Here is a 14,065-nt window from a genome sequence, read left to right as displayed (position 1 = left end):
TTTAGGATTTCTGTTTGGATAGAAATATGTTGCGTACCAGTGAAGAAGGCTAAAACAGAGGAGGCGCACAAAGAGGAACAATGGCAATTTTGTTGCTTAATAGTGATTGCACTAAATTACACTGGGGAATAATTCTGGTCCCCCAATCCAGTTAAAACAAGTTAAATTGTCACAGAATCTGTGCATGAAGAGCAAGTGGAAAACAAAAATTTTAAACAGTTTAAGTCCAATATTCCAGTCAAACTATTCTTGGCAAAATGATTCAAGTTATTTATTAAGAATGCTTTTAGTGAGGAAATAACTCCTCTGTTTATTCTTGGTCTATGTGTTCTTTCCCAGTATACTTGGCTTTTGCCAGATAATTTGGACAAGCACAGATGCAGCATGCTTCTACTCTGTCCATGTAAGCTGATCCCCCTTTCATGTTTGTGGCAAATCCAGATGATGGAGTGTTTTCCTCCTTTCTGAAAGGAGTGACTGCAGTGCTGTGAAACTGCTGGTAAGGCTCACAAAAGAAAGGTTTGATTTGGGTGAGGAATAAGATAAAGCCTCCAAAAAAGACCATGGTGTTCCAAGGGCTTTGCACGCTGTGTGCTGTTGGTGGATCAAGTCCTGGAAAGTTGCTGGGGACAGCGGGGGGTGGAGGAAGGATGTTCATGCTGTGCCATGCAACGTATGTCTGAGCTTTGCCTTCCAGTAAGGCTTCCCCTTCCTGCTCTCTTAACAAGGCTGTGAAAACCCACCTGGTGTTTAGGTATCTTGCTGGCTCAGGTTGTCAAAGATAAAACCAGTGTATAGGACAAGGTTTCTCTTATCCAAATTTGAATCTATTTTGCTTTGGGTACTGCAGGAGCTGACTCATGAGGAAAAGACGAAAGAGTGCAGAAGGGAGATGGCACCAAACTGATTACAAAGTGGCCACAGAAAGTCTTTTGCAAGAATTGCAGGAAAAGGGAATCTTCAGGCTGTCTACCTATGCTATTTCATGTCTTGTTCTGAGAGCATGAAGGCTGTATGTTTCCCTTCAGTCCCTGGCAAGGCGGCTCATGTTGATGAGATTCTGTGGAGGAGCTCATTTCTGCCCCAGTTTGTCCCAAACAATTATGTGATTGCTCCTTATTAGGATCTGTAATGTCCTTCTCCTGCCTTAGCCCTTCCCCTCAGACCTCTGCTGCTGACAATGCCTCAAGATTATTACATTAAAAGGTCTTTGTTCTCAGCTCTTCTCCATGGTGGGGGCCTGTGAGATCCAAAATACTCTTCCAGCTCTCCCTTCTGTGTGCAGCTGGTGCAGAGTGCTGCCTCTCTGCCAGCTGGAGCAGATCAACACCTTTTGCCTCACACCTTGTGTCTTTTCCAACGGAGGGGTCTTGGTGCTTTGTGCTGGCACATCAGCTGGGGATTGAGTTCAGGGTAGTATTGCACATCTCCATGGTGGGCAGCAGCCTCAAAAACCAGCTGCTGCAGCACTTCCCCTCTTCTGTGCAGAATTCCAGTCACACTTGCAGGATAGTGTTCTCTGTGTCAGGCACCCAGAGGATTTTACTTTGATGTAGGAAGAGTGGGTAGGAAGATAACACAGTCTTTGTGAGTGATAGATAGGATGCACATTTGTGTGGTTTGAATTTCAGCATCTCAGCAGTTCGTCTGAAAATAGGCAGAAGGAGCAGAGGAGGCTGCACCATGGGAAGGAAAAAATGCAGAACAGAATTTCAGTCTGCAAGATAGCTGGATCCAAACTGCATTTTTTTCTTTCCTTTTTCTTTCTTTAGAATAGGAAATGAATCCCATATTCCAAACTGTATTCCTCATATAAACCAGGAGTAGCAGTTAAAGCTGAAAGGAGCAAACCTGGGCCTTCAGAGTTCAAAGGGAATTGGGGCTAGTGAGTGCAGGCTGGTAAAGGCAGGATTCCTGGTATCTCAAATTGCTGCTCACTGTTGCACTGGCCCTCAGTTGCAGGGACTGCTGCAGCAATGCAGTCTGGGTTTGCAGTTTCTAGATCAGGGCATTTGCAGACTCCAGCAAGCCAGAATGGAGGATCTGAAAGGAGAACAGGGAAAAAGAAAATTGAGAATGAAAAATAAATCACACAGTCCAACTGCCAAATGTTCTCAGGCCACAATTGTCTTTGGCACCCCTCCACCCTCCAAGGTCTCCAATGGTTCTCAGGCCTCTGCCACGAGAAAATCAATGGTTTAAAAATACAATGATTAAAGAAAATCTTGATGTCATTTGGGTTTGGGAGTATTTGGACATTAGTGTCGTGTGAGCGTGTTTGCTCATGTACACCCTGCTTTGCTGAAGCCTGAGCTATGCAAGGACTGAAACCTTCTACCCTGGGGGAGAGGGAGGATGTGCCCACCTGTTCTCACTCTGACAATCCAGGAACTGGGGGATGATGAGGTGCTTCTTGTGGAAGAACTTTTAAGGTGGCAAGTCCCCCGCTTTGCTTTGTGCCAGCCCCACCTTGCTGAGCTACAGTGCCCTGGTTCCTCTGCAGGGGTGAATAAAACGTGTACTACACTCATGGCATGGTGACACAACCAGCTTGATCCAGGTGAACTTGCTTGTGATTCCCTCGAATGTGTTCAGGAGCAGAAAGGTGATGGGGAGAGTTCTGTTTGTACATGACTTGTGGAGCAGTCGCAGGCCATGTGCTGGCCTGGAGCCTCACCTGTGGAAGCAGGAGACAGCATGTTCAACAGGATCATTCATCTGCTCCATCCAAGACAGTCTCGGCTGCAGCAGGGATCCATTCCCCTTCCTGTCCTGTTTAGGGTTAGGAGGTGTGCTGTAGCCTGACAGTGTTCTTGCAGGAAGAATGTGTGGATGGCTCCAGCATGCTGCAGCTGAGCTGTGACCAAACTCTTACCCAGACCCAACGGTGGGCATTTTGGGCATCACTTGTTGCTTCAGCTGGTGTAATTGAGCTGGCTTTGGCTAAAGTATTGTTAATTTTCTTCACTGTAGCTGGGGTGGGGCTGTGTTTTGGGTCTGTGCTGGGAAGTTCTGAGAATTCCAGGGATATTTTAGAACCCCGTTGATGAGCAGCACTTACACATAGCCAAGGCCTTTTCTGTCTCACCTCCCCCCAGCAGTGATGGGACTGGGGGTGCATGGACAGCTGGAAGGGGACACAGCTGGGATAGGTGACCCCAGCTGAGCCAAGGGATATTCCAGACCATCTGACATGATGCTCAGCAAGAAGCTAGAGAGAAGGTCAGAGTCAGGCAGGGCTGCTCAGGGACTGGCTGGGCATCTGTCTGTTGATGGTAAGCAATTGTTTACATTTGTATCACTTGTCCTTTCTGAGGAATATTTCTCATTTTCTTAATTTCCTTTTCATTAAAATTTATTTTTGTTATCTTTTTTCAATTGCAAAATTGAGCTCAGCTCACCATTTTTTTTTACTTTTACCCTTGGAAGTTTCTTTTCCCCCCGCTGGGGTCAGGGAGTGAGTGACTGTGGTGCTTTGCTCCTGGCTGGGTTAAAGCAGGACAGCAATGAGTAAAGTGAACACACAGCAACAGCCTGGGCTCAGAATAAAGATACAGACCTGCATGTGCCTTAAAAAAAGGATAGATTTTTCCTTCAGAAATGTGGGTCTAAAGGTTAGAAAATCCTGCTTGCACTGTTGTAGCCTATTGCATCATTTCAGACTGGTGTCCTGCATGTTGAACTCTTCCTGCTGGCCAGCAGCAGTTAGGTTCTTTACTTTTTCTCTGAATTAAGTCCCAGAGGTGGTATTTTATTAATGAGTAAATTGTAACTCAAGTCCAATTTATGACAGAATACTTGATGTAGAGGGTGCTGAAAGAAAACCAAAGAAGTGAGCCTTCAAGAAACTTCAGTATAAAATATTGCTTCTCTGCAGATTGGTCTACAGATTTACGTACAGTGATGCCAGACTGCACTCACATACACTGACTGTTCATCAGGGATGGATGCTGTATACCAGCTGTTGGTACCTAATATGCAATTTTAAAAATTTTTAAGTCCCTAAGAAGTTATTAAAATGACCTCACTAATTGCAAAGGAATTGAATGAAGAGCAATTAAAAATGTCAGTTAGATATTTGCTGTATCAAATGCCAAGCCACATGGCTTTGTTTAATGAAATCAGTTTCCAGTGGAGTTCATAGCATCATCACTGACATAAGCAGTGCACCTGACAGCTTGCCTGCCATCTCGAGCTGTAAATCTGGGTAACTAATGGTACATCAAAGAAGAAAAGGTCAATAAATGCAGAAATGTGGAGAATCTAATCTTTCCCTGGCACTTGTTATTCCTCCCTTCTCATTCTCCTTTCATTCTATAATCTGTCACATTAAACTAGTCACGCTTGGCCAGAGCCTGATCAGGACAAGTTCCTGATAAAGCTGCATCTGTTCTTGCCACACATATCAGATGGACTGCAGCCCTGGAAACCTCTCTTCTGGAAATGCAGTTTAAGAAGGAGCCATAAATGTATTTAAATGAATTAAATCCGAGGAAGAGAAGGGAGAGATTACAGAAGTCACTCCTCTCTTCATGCACAATTTTAAAAGTTTTCATGAGCTTGGTTTTGCTCTGAATAAAACTGCTGCTGTTGAGAACAGAAATGCCTTAGGCTTCTGACCAGCAGAGCTGGTAGTCTTTCTGTCTGCCAGCACATTTTTTCCCTGCTTTGCCCAGTCCAGAAAGAAATGACTCAGTCAAAAAGGCTTCCTTCCTCTGCCTTGGGTGATTATTCCACAGCCTATTAGGTCTCCCCATTAGGAAATATTTCCAGCATCATTTTCCCTGCACTTACTTTTAAAGCATATTCTATGACTACAAATTATCCTAAACAGTGCCCTTCCATCATTAGTGTTTCCATTTCTCCTGTGCTTCCCTGTGGTTATCACATGTCCTGTAGCATTTCACTGGTGCTTGGTGTTTGTTTCACTAGTTGGGCTGCAGATGTTTAATTTATTTAACCCTTCCCTGTATTCTAAGCACAGGACTGGCACCAAGATGTTTATACACCATTCAACAAGGGAGGTGCCTGCTAAATGCAATGACTTTTCTGGTGCTTTCATGGTTGAGGTTGTGCTAGAAAACAAGGGCAGCTTCTAGTCTAAACTACATGGAAAAGGTGCAACTGCTGAAGAAGAATTACTTATAAACAGACTATATATAGAAGTACATTAATTTAGCATCCAGCCATGATTTAAGTCCACAGGGGAAGCAGTTACATTTAATTGGCATTGGCCTCTCAAACAAAGACACTGCATGTGTATATGTGCACAAGAAATTCCAACCAAACTGAGGAACAGTATTAGGCTTACTAGGATTCTGAATTTTTACTGCAAAGGATATCTCTAAAACCACTAGAGCCTTTTAGGCTGTGGGAAACATTGCAAATGTTGCCACACTATGTCTGGATGCATAATATGTATTTATTTTCATGTGTCTGTATAATTGAGTTTCTTTAAATTTTAAGATTTTCTCTGAATTTCTTTAGCTCACTTCATGAGCAGTTATATAATTGCTGTATTTTGTATTGCCCTAAATTGTTGATATGTGCTATTCACTTGAACTCTAAATTTTTTTTTTAATTAAAGGTAGGGCAGATAGCTCTGTCTCTTATTTAAATTGTAAACATTTAGCATTCCCCTTCCTTCAGTTGCTTATTGAATTTACTAAACTTCAAGTCTTTGTGTTGAAATTTTCCATGCCAACTCCATCTATTGAACAAAATACGGGGCGTGTGTGAATGTAAATGATCATTTTTAAGTGATTTGTTTTTTAGGTTTTTCTGAGAACAAGGCAACAGGAAAATGTGATAGAAAAGTGCAAGAACAGTCATACCAGGTCAGCCCAGGCGTCTGTCTCGCTCAGGATACCCACTGACAGTGCCAATCCTGCAAGCATATTTGTCACTTCCTTCAAATATCCCCCCAGCCTCCAACAATTTGTGGCTGAGGGATTTCAGAACCAGACACAATATTTTGGGCTTAATAGTCCTTGAGGGATTTTCCTTTGGTGACTTTGTTTTTGAATCTGTGTAAGCTTTTGGCACCTAGAACATAATTTGGTGAGGAGTTCCGCTGTTAAAATACACTCTGGTTAAAAAGAGGTCCTTTCTGGTTTTAAAGCATATTTCCTGACATTTTCAATTCAAGATCCCAAGCTGTTACATTGGAACCAATCATTTTGAGAGCAGCCCTGCCAAACCCCCTCTTGGTCCTCATTCTGGGTCAGGCACAGTCAGCTCAAAGCCCTTTGCTATGCAGACAAAGTAGAAGGATTTAGGATTGTTTCTTCCTGTGTGCATCACTTCACATTTATTGGCACCCAATGTCATCTGTCCATTGTCTGGGCCAGACAAACCATCTTGTCACCTTCACCTAAAGCTTTCCATAACCATTCCTTGATACTTTGGAATACTTAATTATTGGTAGCAAACTCTCTCTTCTAACTGTTTTCTCTCTTTTCCAGATCATTGCACAAAGCTTGTTTTTCTCAAGATAAAAATACCAAGAGGGTTTTTTTTTGAGCAGCTTCAGCCACTTCATCTGATAAAAAAGAGGAAGGTGGGAGTCAGGACTGTCAGGAATATGCATATTGCTATGCCCCTGAGCATCCCAAAATTTCATGAGTCATGTAAAAGGGAATGCTGCAGATTCTTGACAGCAATGATTAAGGAAAACTGCAGATTTTCTGTTTCAATAGAACTTAAGTACCTTCTATTAATGTAACTTTAAAGGGCTGACTTGACATACCAAGGCAAATAGATTTTGGTTAAAAATTAAGTAGCAGACCCAGAGCTGACTGAAATTGAGAGTGAAACTTGCTTAGAAATCAGTAGGATGTTGGATCAAATGTAAAAATAATGTTCCTGGGTTAAGAATGAATAGGAACTAGTCCAGGAAAAAGTTAAATGAACCTTCAACTGTACATGCTTGAGTAAATATTTTCAGTGGGGACACATATTTTGAAATTGAAAACTATACCTAAAGCCTTTGCTGGACTCTTTGAGGAGTTGTATAGCTGTCTGAAAATACTGAATTTATGTGAATTGTTTGAGATGTAAAACAAATTTGAAAATAACTTCTTTATCAAGGGGCTTCTGACTGATCATTAGTGATTTGTTTGTTTTTCGTGCCCCTCTCCCGGATTCCCTGTGAGCTGCAAATTTTGAGTCTTCTCAGGGGTCTGGTTTGGTCCCCATGGAACTTAAGAAGTGGCAAAGTTCACCAAAACAGTATCAACAGGATTTTATTTTTTTCCTTCCAAAGGAAGTTTCTCAATCTTCTCCATTCCTTCCCCCTGTTCCTCTCCAGGAGATCCATTCCACACAGACCATGGAATTTTGGCCTATCATTTATACGTGGAAGAAAAGCAAATTTCAGAATGTTGGAACTTCCACAGATCAGACATTCCCTTTTCCAGGCAGTTCTTCATGAAAGTGTCCTGGTGGCTTCTGTGGCACTTAGCTTCCTTATTTAGGATTGTCAGGCAGATGTGGGAATTCCTGAATGGGGGAGAAGGGACTGTAAGGTGACAAAGCCACCCCCCTGCATGAGGTGAAGCAGCCTCTGCCCTTGCAGTGACACTGGGGACTCCCAAGCCTCCTGTTCCCCAATCCTCTGCGAAATCTGTTCCAGAGCAGGGGCTCCTCTGCTGAGTCAGTTTAACCTCTCCAGCTCTAAAGGAAGTGAATATCTTTGTTAGAGGTGGGATCTCAGAAGTTCTGAGCAGGGCAGCTGTCACCTCTTAGCAGCTTTCACAGGGACTTTTCAATCTTAGCCTGCCAGTAAGAGGGAATTCTGAAGTGTGCCAGGAGGCGTTGCTCCTTCTTCACATGATGGTCTTTCCCCAGCATGAAAGAAAAGAAGTAACAACAGAAGCAGGAGATTTCAATAGTCAGTAGACAAGGAATTAAGTAGTTCTAGTGTCTCCCTTTCCATTGTCCCTGCTGCTTATATTTTGCCTTCCAGTGTATTATTTCTGCTGTCCACTCTCCAGACTCCTCTGTTAAATTTCCTGTGGGAATATGACAAAGTAAAATTTCACTGAAATGCAGTAGAAACAGAGATAGGGGGAGGCAGGAAGGTCATTTTATGTATAAAAAAGGTGGAATTTAAATAATCTAGGAAATGTGTCTGAGGCAAGGCAGGGGCAGGGGGTGTGAGGCAGATCCTGCAGGAGTTCTGCTCCTCTGCTGCCACGGCCTCTCCACACCAGTTGTGACTCTGCATGTGCAGAATTTGAGTGTGGGTGGGACACTGCTCCTCATTCTCCAGAGTACATCTCCTGTAGTCATTTCCACGAGTAGGAGAACATGTAAAAAGCTACAATTTCACTGTTCCTGATTTCCTTGTTTGTTTGTTTGTTTCCCATAAAAGAGGGCAGTTAAAGTTCACGCTTATACAGATGACAAAGGCACCAGAGCAAATTTTAAAGCACTTTCTTTAACAAATGAAAATGATTGGCCTTTTCTGTGCTGGAGAATAATAATTAAAGGAGGCTGAGCTGCTCTGATTTGTTTGCAGTACCCTTAGTCTATGACAAAGTCCATCACAAAATGTTCTTACAGAAGTTGAGCAGTGAGGAGGGAATGCTGAAATACTGACTAATGGAGAAAAATAGAAATAAAATGATTTCCAATGTGTCTTAAGGAACAACAGCAGATACTTTAGGTTCCCTGGATTTTCTACCTTACACTTTGGGAACATAAATATTTTGATCTTCATGAGCATCTTTGTGAAAGACTTATCAGCAGTGGTTGAAGGATTTTGCAGTTCTAGAAGGGAAAAGGAACTCAATCCCCCACAGCAGCAACTTCATGAGCATTTAGCCTAACTATAAAATGTTCAGGGAGCAGAGATAAAGACAAAACCAAGGAACTTAGTCAGATTCCCAGAGAGAGGATGTGAGGGATGGTGGGATGAAGGTATGTGCCTTTCAGAGCCCTGAAGTGAGGATCAGAGGAGATTCTTTGGACATGCCTTTCAGATCCCTGCCTGGCACTGAAAACACTGCCTGTGACACCCCACAACCTGTCTGGCTGCACTCCTAACAGAACTGCTCAGAGCTGGCCCTGACAATGTGATGTTGGAAAGGGAGACAGAAAATGGTTGTTTCCTTCTATTCTAGTGCAGATTATCTTGGAAAATACCACTGCTGTGAGGCAGAAGCTGCTTTATATGGCTCAGTTCAGGCTTCAGGCTTCCTTTATCCAGGGCTAACTTCTTGAATTTCAGAAATTTTTGTTTTTCTAATTGACACCAGTACAAAGAGAAGAAAAATCAAGTGATAAAAATCTCTTCCAGTAAGTGATCCTGGAGCTGTCTTTGCCATTAAAGTCTCTCTTCACAGCAGGGTCTTAAGCAAGTTCAAGGCAGGCATGTCTGGAACAGGCACAAGAAGTGCCTTCCTGAGCCACTGCCTTAAAATAACTCCACCAATGGACACTTGTGCAGTGATATTTTGGAAATGTGTACCACCTTATTAGAAAATTCAACTGTGAATCCCAGGCCCTCTGCTGAGGCTCCTGGCATGTCAGCCCAGGATCTCAGCAGCCTTCTCATTCCAGCATAGCTCAGAGAGGCAGTTTTTAAACTAAAATCTTTGTGTAAAATAATAGACATCATCACATGGGAAGCCTCATAAATTGAAAAATGTCAGTTGGTTTTGCAGAAGTTGCTTACTAATTTTCACCTCATAAAGATTTCAGAAGGGATTCTAGCACTTTGTTAAACTGCTGCAGTGAAGTCTTCCATGTTTGTTTATACACACCTAGTAAACTCCCTGAAGTAGCCAAAGGCTCTGGTTCCATCAGCACACAGCTGGTGACTTCTCTTGTTTTTATTGTGCTGGATTAATGTTCTCAAATGTGAGCAAAGTGTATCCATTAAATTCAGGTGCTTGTTCCCAGAGGAGATGTGAGCACCCAGCTCACCTCTCCAGTCCAGGTGCCCCTGCCTTGCCCTCTGTGTATCCTTACTTTTGCAGCTGCAGCCAAATCTGTGTTCTGTTTGGAGCCATTGGCTTGATTTCAGCCCTGGGCATCCTCCTGTCCCACTCAGCACACATGGCTCTGGCTCTCTGCTCAGGAGCCTACAGGGCAGGATCCCAGCCTGACAGAGGCTGGCTCAGCTCCAGCCAAGTTTAGAGCCCAAAATCTCAGCTGTTGGCAGGTTTAGTTGATTTAAAGCCATTGTGAAAATCTCTGCAGCTCTGTACAGGGAATTGTTCCCCCTTTCAGGATATGTGCCCCATGGAAAGCTGCTCAAGCTGGTGGAGTAAAGCAGTGTTTTCTCTGTTTTCAGCTGGTCTCAGAGGCCTCCAATCCTCCTGAGCCACGTTTGCATTGCAGTTACACCAAAGTAAATGCTACTGAGGACAGAGGAGCTATAACACCAAAATAATACTGGGAGATACAAGAAACCTTACACTTATTTTGCTACTTTATTCTTCACCCTCTGCTTGTGTCCTTGAGTGTCCCTCACTGTGCCCAGCAGGATCTCCCCATTGTTCTGCCCCAAGCCTCCCCTGGCAGTGATCCCTCTGAGCCTGACAAGGGTTTGCTCTGCAGTCACCCCCAGGGGCACTCAGGGTGCCCTCCTGAACACCCCCAAATGTGTTTTTAAGGTCATTTCAGTGGTTAAGCTTTTCCCCAGTGCAAGTGAGCAGGAGCCAGCAAAGTGAGCAGTTTGGGGCCAGTGACAGGGAGAGAAGTGTCAGGGTTTAGTTGCAGTGCAGGAGGTTTTTGCATGGGTGTTAAGGGCTGTGCTCCTGGCAGACCGAGCCAGGGTAGCTTAACTGTCTGGACATCATCTCCTGCATTTGTGTGTGTTTTCTGCTTCTTTTTTTTTTTTTTTCTCTTTTTTTTTCTTTTTTTTTGAGCCATATACCTCCCTCATCTGGAATATCTCCATTGATTTTCGTGAATTTCTCAGGATTTTCATCCCCTCTAAAGAACATTTAGTTCATTGCTCATAGTACTGAACCACCTCAACCCTGCAACAACTGTGGCAGATGGGCCAAAGGCCAAGTTGGGGTAGGCAAGAATATCCTCCATTGGAAATGCTGGGGGCAGATTTTGCAATCCTCTTTGTGTACATTTGACCCAATCAGTGTGTAAGCTGGCCAGAAAAAGTATCTAAACAAAGCTGGTATGAAGTGGGTGTGCAAAATGAGTGGGACTTCCACTTCACTGGGGCCAAGGGGAGGCATTGAACAGCATGAAAGGAGAAATATAATGCAGAGATGTGTGTGGGCATTTAGCTGCATGAAGAACAAGGGACAATAAAGCCCTGTACAGAATTATGCTATTGGTGGATCTAGCTGCTGGTATTTTGGTGAATTATTGTTGTTATTACAGCCATCTGGAGCATGTAAAAGGGATGAAACTTGTAATTTATTTTTTTAAAGCATTTAGGACAATTTTCTTAGTTGTCAGCTCTTGGGAGGGCAGTACCCAAAGCAGTTCTTGTTGTTCCCTGAGGGAGGGGAAGGGATAAGTGCCCTGCACTGTGTCTGCTGGGGACTCCTGCAGGTGCAGGGCTGGTTCCACCCCTGGGCTCTCCAGAAAGCTGCAGTGCCTGCCTGGGTGCCAATGCTCAGTGTGTACCTCGGCCCTGCCAGCCCTGAAATCCACCTCTGCCACTCAGATTTGATGCTCATCCCTCTGCTGTGCTGAGGACTGACTGGGTGTGGCAGGTAAGGAGCATCCCCTCTCTCCCCTCCTCCAGAGCAGGTGTGACCTTTGCTGCCCTGGTGGAAGGGGATGTGTTAATGGCTCTGTGTGGAGAAGGATGATTTTTCCTGGCAGCACTTTTAGGTTTGCTTCTAGAATATGTACAGTTATCATTTATGTGCCTTTAAATTCTTTCCTTTACTCAGAAGAGGTCATTGCATAGAAAGAGAATTTGGATTATTAGGCTGCTGGCACTGACCTGCATTTTCCACTGTGTGTACTTGGAATACAGTTTGGTGCCTCTCCTCATTTGTTTCCTTTTCCCCTTCCCCTCTTTCTGCTCCCACCTTAACAAGATGTTGTATTTCTTTTTAAATGATAAATATTTTAAAATTTTAAGTGATCCATTAAATCACTTCCTTAATTTCTCTGGGAATCTTTAAGATTGCACATCTGATCTCTTGAAAAGTGAAGAGCCCAGTGAAATGATTGAGGCATATTAGTGCTTCAGTCCTCAGTGTGCTCAGAAGCCACCAAATTGGTGTCCTTGCTACTGGAATAGGAGCTTTGAAAATGTGGGATCTAATCCTGTAAGGTGCCATGGCTGTCAGTCTGAGCTGGTCAGTTTGCAGATGGGGAAGCTGCTGGTGGGTCTCTGGGAAAGGAGAACTCCTGGGCTCCTAGTTTTGAACCACTGGTAATGTCATGGTAAAGGCCACCTTGGTCTATGTGATATTTCTGCTACTTGGAATCAATGTTTTTCAGAAAGTGGTTTTATTTTAGGTAGGAAAGTTATTTTTTTGTTGTGGAGAGAGTTGTGAGTAGGGAATCTCTGTGGTGCAATCCATCAGCATGTTCAGCTCATAGCTGAAAAGCTGGGGTTTGAGCCCATGCATAGATGGGTTTTCCCTTTCCTCTGCCCCTGTCAGGAAGGTTGGAATTAGATCACCTTTGAGGCCCAGTTCAACCCAACCCATTCTATGATATTGAGCTGCAGGGATTTGTCCACACAAGGCTGTCTGTTGTAAAGGGGGATCTGTGCTTCTGATGGCAGCTCCCAGGACAGAGGAGAAAAGGAGCTGCCTCTGCAGCCCCACAGGGATCTCAGGGCTTGGGACTGGGGAGACAGTGGGTGAACTGCCACATGAAATGGCCAGGGATGCCTATGAAGGGATGATAACAAGTTGTGGTTCCTGGGAACCCGTCCTATTTCAGAGCACATAACAGAAATAATACTGCTTCTGCTGCTGTTTTGCTCTAAAAGAGATAATAATGTAAGAAATAGAGTAATTTAGAAAGAACTCTCTTCTCCCAGCTGGCTGTCGTGGCAGCAAAAGCCCCATAACAGAGCCATTCCCTGAGCCAAGGTTATTTCTAAACCACTTTTAGTTCGTGGAAAACAATTTGCAAAATTTTGAGTGGTTTGGGAATAAGAAAAGTCATTTTACAAATCATTGTCTGCTGCAGGAAAAGCAATTGTCATGGACATAAAAACACAATATGGGTGTTTTTAGTGTACCAAGTCACGTGCCAAATCAGAGGGCTACCAAAGAACACAATTTCAACACTGTCAAACAGCTTCTGCTCTTCCTGCATGGTGATTATCCTCTCAGTTTACACAGATCTTTGCACTCCTGTGGTGCTTTAATAACATCACTGTTACCCCCTGACATTTGAATTCTCACAGCACCCACAGTCATCAGTCACTGTCAGCCCTGGGCTGAGGTTTCTCCTCCCTGACTGTGGGGTGCACAGCTCAGACAGCTCTTTCTGACACTGTGCTTCCCATGGCCCCAGAAAACAACCTGGGGAGTCTCTGGGTGATGTGCCTGGCTGCCCAGAGGCTCCAGAGCCTGGGCAGGCAGCAGGAGGAGGGAGAGGCTTCAGTTCATGAACCCTGGCTGCTGCTCAGGGTGATGCTGCTCATACTGAGTTATTCGTGTGGTGGGAGATGGAGGGGAGCAGGGAATCCCCCATGCTCCAAGGAGCCTACAGGACCAGGTGGGAAAAAGAGATGGAAGAAGGGCAGAATTGAGGTGCTTCAGACATTGACTGTGTGTGATAAATGCCTTGAAGAAAAGAGGTCTGACTTTTTCTGCATTCAGTCTCTGCAGCCAGGCTTTGGCCTTGTTTGTGCTGGTGTACTGCTGACTCGGTGTGATGGCAGCATTCCCTGCTCTCAAGGTACTGACTGGAGAGCTGTTATTCCACTGCTAACATCCCTGCATAGAAGCCAGTCCCTTGTCTGGGCTGGGGAGAACCAGGGATAGGGCTGGTGGCTGGCTGGTTTTTCTCCCTTTTGGTTGTTTTTTTGGTCTGCTGAGAACTGAACTCATCTCTCCACGATTCAGGCACTCCCTGCTCCTGGAGCATCGGAGCTCTCCGAGCATTTGGT

General features: G+C 44.2%; 1 protein-coding gene across 2 annotated transcripts in view; it reads left to right on the top strand.

Moving 5' to 3' along the window:
• Positions 1-14,065, top strand: part of OSTN (osteocrin) — a 61,451-nt gene that overhangs the window by 22,525 nt on the left and 24,861 nt on the right. The window contains exon 1 of one of the 2 annotated variants that reach the window (XM_038146317.1): positions 11,528-11,693. The exons of the other annotated variant lie outside the window; for it this stretch is intronic. The gene's annotated coding sequence lies outside the window, so the exon portion shown is untranslated. Of the gene's footprint in view, positions 1-11,527; positions 11,694-14,065 lie in introns of those variants that run through there. 2 annotated transcript variants of the gene reach the window in all.

The sequence above is a fragment of the Motacilla alba genome, chromosome 9, assembly GCF_015832195.1.
Source record: "Motacilla alba alba isolate MOTALB_02 chromosome 9, Motacilla_alba_V1.0_pri, whole genome shotgun sequence".
Lineage (NCBI taxonomy): Eukaryota > Metazoa > Chordata > Aves > Passeriformes > Motacillidae > Motacilla > Motacilla alba.
The sequence above is the reverse complement of the archived record's forward strand: the minus strand, read 5'-3'. Positions and strand labels throughout refer to the sequence as shown.